We start from the raw sequence: 6,764 nt of genomic DNA, 5'->3' as shown, positions 1-6,764 counted from the left end.
TTTTAAAGTTTTCTTGAATGAGCTGATTAACATAGATTTATAAAAATAAACATTTTTTAAAAACATGTTTGCAATCATCATGAGGATACCTAAACAAGAAAGCAAATTATAACTTATATGTGATATTTTCCCTAAGCCTTCCTTTCCAGCACTCTCACTGTTCCCCTTCCTGAACTAGGTGTTCTAATAAATCTACCTTGGGTTTTTCTACCTCAGTGTCTTTGCTCACTGAGAAATCCACCTCACCCAATGAAAAATATCTGTGAGTACATATTCCATAGTCCTTCAAAGCTAGTTCAGGAGATCCCTTCTCTGTGAAGACTTTCCTGGTAGAACCACTGGTATTTTTTTAAAGATTTTTATCAAAATATAGCAAACATACAATATTATATTAGCTTCAGGTGTACACCATAGTTATTTAATATTTATATACCTAAAGAAATGATCACCATAAGTCCAGCAAACACCTGACACTGTACTATTCTATCATAATATTATTCACTATATTCCCTGTGCTGTATATTACAACCCCATGACTATTTTGTAAGTATTAATTTGTACTTCTTAATCCCTTCACTTTTTCACTCTGCTTCCCAACCCCCCTCCCATCTATCACCCCAACAAATCTATTGTAGTACACATCTGCATCATACCTAGTTATTACAATATTATTGACTATATTCCTTATGCTATACCCTACATCCTTATAACTACTTTGTAACAACCAATTTGTATTTCTTACCCCTTCCTCTTTTTCACTCACCCCCAAAACTCCTCCTATTTGGCAACCATCAATATATTCTCTGTATTTATGAGTTTGTTTCTGTTTTGTTTGTTTATTTTGTTCTTTAGATTCCGCATATAAGTGAAATCACATTGCATCTGTCTTTCCCTGTCTGACATACTCCACTAAGCACAATACCTTCCAGGTCCATCCGTGCTGCCAGAGATGGCAAGAACCTATTCCCTTCCTTGGCCAAGCAATATTCCATTGTATATATGCCCCGCCTCCTCTTTATCCGTTCATCCACTGAGAGACACCCAGGCTGCCTCCACGTCTTGGCCATTGTAGACAATGCTGCAATGAACATATGGATGCACAGGACCCCTTGAGGTAGCAATTGGTTTTCTTCAGACAAATACCTTGAAATGGGATTATGGGGTCTTTCCTTGTCTTTTATTATAGCCTTTTTTAAAAAGTCTGTTTTGTCTGGCTACCCCAGCTTTTTGTTTGTTTGTTTGTTTCATTTCAATTTTTATAAAATATCTTTTTCCATCCCTTTACTTTCTGTCGGTGCATGTCTTTCAATCTGAAGTGAGTCTCTTGTAGACAGCATATGTAAGAGTCTTGTTTTCTTATCCATTCAGCCCTCCTGTGTCTTTTGAGTGAAGCATTTAATCCATTTATATTGAAAGAAATTGTTGATAAATATGTAGCTATTGCCATTTTATCATTCATAGTTTTGATCTTTTTTTTTTTCATTCATCTTAAAGATGTCCATCTAACATACTTTGTCATACTGGCTTGGTGATGATGAGCTCTTTAGCTTTTCTTGTCTGGGAAGCCCTTTTTCTGTTCTTTGGTTTTAAATGATAGCCTTTATGGGTAGAGTAATCTTGGTTTTCATCACATGAAATATTTTATGCCATTTCCTTTGGGCCTGCAGAGTTTCTGTCGAGAAATCAGCTGACAATCTTACTATGGGAGCTCCTTTATAAGTTACTAGTTGCCTTTTTCTTGCTGTTTTTAGGATTCTCTTTGTCTTTAACCTTTGCCATTTTAATTTTAATGTATCTTGATGTGGGCCTGTTTGGGTTCATCTTATTTGGNAAAAAAAAAAAAAAAGGGGGAGGAAGAGGATTGAGAAGGGGAGTGGGAAAGAGTTAGATGATTTTCTTCCCTCCACTTAAAGGCTTTCTGTAAATGTACAAGTTCTGGGAGAGGTAAGCCATTAAGTCACTAACACCTTAGTGAGAATGAGTTTTATTGGGAGTCAAGCCAGAAAAGGGGGAGGAGGCAGAAAGAGAAAGACTATTGGAAACAAAATTGAGTCTGATACTAGGAAAGTACTAAGTCAGAGATGACCCTAAATTTTTGCATTTTGTGTTAAGGGCTGGAAGGCAGTGGATTCCTGCCTGGGAAGGGAAGGGAAGCCAGAGAAATCTTTGTCCCCCTAGCATCCCAAAGTTCCAAAGACACTTCTCTAACCTAACACTTAGGCACAATTTCACTTATCTCATCTCGTGTACCCCCTTTTTCCAACCACATGCCCCCAACACAGTAACATTTACAATTTCATCGCCACTCTCCACATTTTATTTAGTCTTTCCTGGTCTACATCTCCCCGCCCCCACCCCCACGCCACCACTGTGCAAATGCCTCCCTTCCATGTCAGTGGCTGGCTTCAGACAACTCCCATCCTTCAAAAGCCATGATCAAGCGTGGGCTCCCCGCAAAGGCCCATCTCTGTTCCCTCCCCAGGGGCCAGAAATCAAACTCCTTTCCCTGAGCCCCTTAAAACTTTATCCATGCCTTTTCCCCAAGACTCAGCATTTTCTGTCTTGGGTCTGGTTGGGTTCCCTGGTTGTCTGAGCACTCCCAAAGGGCAGGAACTGGGCCTCATCTGCCTCTCCGACCCAAGAACCCAGCACAGCGCCTGGCACACGGTGGGTGTTGGAGAAATGCTTGGAGAACAGGAATTTGAAATCAGGAGCCATATATTTTAATTGCAGTCTGGCCTTTAGTGACCGACTGCAGGGGAAGCCCTCCTTGTCTCTGGCCTCAGTTGTCCCAACTGTAAAATGAGGGGCTTGGATGACTGGGTTCCTAGGCCCCTTCCACTGTGACAACTGGGATTCCACGAAAGCTCTAAGCTGCTGGGTGTGGCCCCGCCCCCTGGGAGCCCAGAAAAGCCTGGGAGGGGGGCGCAAGAGGAAGGGCTCCAACCCCGCCCAGACTGCGGGCCGCGCTTCCCGAAAAGCTCGGGGTCCCCCTCCCCCACGGCGTGCACCCCGTGATTGCGCGGCGGACTGCACTTCCGTACCGCGGCCCTGCGGCCCGGGCAGGGCGCGCACTCCACGCCCTGCGCCCGCGCTCCTGCTACCCTGGAGGCGCTCGCGCCCGGACAGGGCTGGGGGTTCCCGAGGCGCCCGCGGGCGGAGGGTGGGGGGGAAGGAAGGAGGATTTGCAACAATACCTCTGGGAGGAGGCGGCCGGGGCAGCAGCGGCGGCGGCGGCGGCTGGAGGCGGAGGCAGAGGCGAAGGAGGAGGTGCCCGGGCACTCCCCCTCCCATTGTCCCCAGCCCCGGACAGGCCCGGCCCCGCGCCCCGCACCGCGCCCCGCGCCCCGGGCTGTGCAGCCAGCCCTTACCTTGCAGCGCCCGTCTGTCCCCCGCTCGCTAAAGCTACTTATATCCCGGGAAAGCTCGCGCGGGGCCCGGGAGCGAACCCACAGACAAAAAGTGAAACTTCGGCAGGGCCGGAGCGGCTGCTGGTTGGTGCCTTTCCCCCTCCTTCCTCCCACCGTCCCCACCCCCTCCCCTTGGTCTCCCGTGCGGTGCCCTGAGAGCTGGAGGCTGACGTCAGGGGCCTGAATTCCTGACTTTGCCTGCACGCATTTGTCCATGTAAGGTATGGGAAGGCGGGTGCCCGCAGGGCCGCCGCGCGACGCTCGCCTGGCGGAGGAGGGGGCGCCCGCAGCGGCCAGTGGCTTGGCCAAAAGGTGGGCGCACAGCGGGCATTTTATTTCTTAGGAGAAAGGGGTGGAGACCTGGGGATGCAGGGAGCTTGAAAAGGAGGAAGGAAAAGAGGGAGGTGTGGGGGCTTTGCCTGCACTGGAGGAAGAGGAAGAAGACGTAGCAGGAGGAAGTGGCCAAGTTTAGGGGCTGAAGAAATGACAGAACCTGCGTCTGCTCTTAAAGCTCCAAATTAGGGCGCTGAGCCTGAGCTGCAGGGATCCTTCCCTGGAATCCACTTACGAGATGCCGCTAGTGAGCCCCGCCCTAGATTCCCTGCCGACTCAAAATGGACTGGATGTCAGATCTGGCAAAAACCAGGTTCCATCCCTTCCACTACACCCATGAGAAAAGTGAAGCTTTCGGAAGAGAAATGACTTGTACAGGGTCATACACACCACCGATCCGGGCGCAGGACCCGCGTAGTCAGCCTCCCAGCGGTGTTCCCGCCTCTAGACAGGGCTCTGACTCCCTCCTTCCCACTGAACAGTGAGTTTGATTAGATGTCAGCGGGCCAAGCGGACCACCCAATGGATGAAGAGATTTGGAACTTCCTTTGGCCCGGGAGTCAGTTCCTGGAAGGTCTTATTGACAGCCCTGAATAGCAGAATCAGTTACTTCAGGGCTACTTCCTCTGTCCTGTGTTCAAATAAAGGAACCCCTGGAAGTTTAACGTTTTTTCCTTCAGCCCTATCTGGAAGTCCAGAAAGCTTACTCTGAGTTTATAGCTCCAAAAAAAAGAAAGAAAGAAAGAAAGAAAGAAATCAGCGAACTGGGTGAACTGGTTTGAATAAAGGCAAGCCTGTTCTTGGAAAGTTTGAGGGATTTTTTTTTTCCCTCCAACATTTGTAAATGTGATCAACCATGAAAACAACCATTTACTGTAGAGGGGTTATGATGTGCGGCAGCCATTGCCTGAAAGGCGTTCCAAGGCTGGAGACTTTGTTTCCTTGTATCTGTATCCTATTAATATCTACAATAATAATCCCTCACCTCAGCACATAATTAAAGTTCTTCCTCAGTGGTTTATTAGATCTTCCTGTTATAGGACAAAGTATAGTACCTCTTTCACATCAGAGGAAAAAACTGGTAAAATGACTTGCCCAACACAAAAGCACCTGAACTCACCTCCCCCTAGCCAGGTCACCTGACAAACCCCATGATGTATCCAGCCAACCAGGAGTCCCTGACCACCAGCAGGACCTAATTCCCAGTCAAATAACTACTCATGAAACTTCCAAAGTTTTGGGATTTGGTGACATTTTTTTGACCATGAATTAAATAAATGTAGAAATAAATATATGTGTAAAATAGTGTGTGTGTGTGTATATATATATATATATATATATATAAAATTGCCCTTAGCATCTATTTAACACCTTCCCTGTGCAAGGTCTTTGAATCCAGACATGCCTGGGTTCAAATTGCTTAATCTCCCTTCCTCTCAATTTCTCATCTACGCATACAAAAATATGAAGATAGTATCAGAGAGACAAGGTCAAGAGTATCTAGTCCATGTAATAACGAAATATCTTTCTCTTTGCAACTAACGTGGTTTGAAATAGGAAATAAGAGCTCTTAAAAGAGATTATGCTGTGGGATTTGAAAAAGATCAGATCCGATTACAACACAATTCACCTACTCGGTCTTCAACATTTCAGCAAACCCATGTTCTGAGTGCCACTGTTTAATATGGAAAGAATCTTGTATCACACAAAGAATGGATTCACCCAATCCTCATCAGATATAACGGGACTTGACCAGCATTTCTTTTTTTCTCCATTAACCCACTTATAAAGAATAATAGGGTTCTAATGAGGATTAATAAGATTTAATAAGGTATAATTAGAGTCATTCATTCCCTCCATCACACACATTGTAAGAGTGCTGTGTTGGATCCAGAAATGCTACTAATTATGTTGAAACTGTTATATGAGTGTATTGGGGAAGCTCACTGTGTTTCTCCTCCTGAAATATTTATGAATTGGTCAGGTGGGCATGGTGTTAGCACAAGCATTACATAAAGTTAATCACAAAAGATAATTTCAACTCACGGGGCACTCACCAGGAGTGTAAGAGGCAAAGTCATAAATTGGATTCTTGGCAAACCACATGCAGTGTTGCCAGTTCAAACTCAAATCAAAAGCCTCATTTTCATTTGCTGATCTGGTTTCTTATATTCTCACTTTTCTCAACATCCCTATTAAAACCTGTTGTGTGCTGGGGCTTGGGAAAGAAGGGAATGTTGTATAAATGTGCAGACTCAATGCTAGAGAAACACAGATTTACCAATTCGAAGATTAAAAGAAGCACAGAATTTCAGGTAGGGCAGAGGCCATGTAACCAGAGGATTCTGCATGCTTGAGGCTGAGGGCCTACAGGAGCATTCTCATTGTTCCTGTGATGGCACACAAAACTTTGAGGAAGACCAGGCTCTGGTCCCACCCTTCCCTTGTATATATTACAGTTCCTTACCCAAAGGCCTTTGTCTAGTCCACATCAGTCTTTTCTTTGTGCTTTTCTTTATACCAGGCAATATTCTAAGAATTTGTCATATGCATTTCATTTAACTCTCACAAAGCCCTTCTGAGGTTGGCATTATCATTTTCCCTATGTTGCCCAGAAAATAAAGTCCAGAGGGGTTAGGTAGCTTTCTCTTACGTGGGTAAGCTGAGATACCCCCTGATCCCAGGCATCCTGGTGCTTAGCTCACCCACTGCTGAGTGACCATCTGGTCTCAGCTGGAACACTCCAGTGTGCAGAACTCAATCTCCCACAGCTGACCAAGGGGAAAAGGTATGAAGAGGCTACTGGAGAAACAATACGAGAGGGGCATGGAATACGGAAGGTAAATACCAACCTGATGTTGCCTCTCGCCAGCTTAAAACCCATCAGGACAAACTCCTTAGTGTCATTTGCACAGCCCTTCAGTCATTTCTGCCGGTCCTCCACATGCCCGCTCCAGCCCATTGCAGTGCTAGTGTTTCCCACACCTTACCTGTTCCTGCTTCTCTGCCTTCACACAGGTT

At 45.8% G+C, this 6,764-nt stretch overlaps 1 protein-coding gene across 3 annotated transcripts in view; it reads right to left on the bottom strand.

The window, feature by feature from the left end:
- The window catches only part of LPP (LIM domain containing preferred translocation partner in lipoma), a 663,248-nt gene extending 658,208 nt beyond the window's left edge, over nt 1-5,040 (bottom strand). For all 3 annotated transcript variants that reach the window (XM_019623587.1, XM_019623578.1, XM_019623569.1), the window contains exon 1: nt 3,372-5,040. The gene's annotated coding sequence lies outside the window, so the exon portion shown is untranslated. The remainder of the gene's footprint in view (nt 1-3,371) is intronic.
- Between the last annotated feature and the right edge of the window lie 1,724 nt (nt 5,041-6,764).

Source organism: Hipposideros armiger, unplaced genomic scaffold (assembly GCF_001890085.2).
Source record: "Hipposideros armiger isolate ML-2016 unplaced genomic scaffold, ASM189008v1 scaffold_14, whole genome shotgun sequence".
Classification (NCBI taxonomy): domain Eukaryota; kingdom Metazoa; phylum Chordata; class Mammalia; order Chiroptera; family Hipposideridae; genus Hipposideros; species Hipposideros armiger.
The sequence above is the reverse complement of the archived record's forward strand: the minus strand, read 5'-3'. Positions and strand labels throughout refer to the sequence as shown.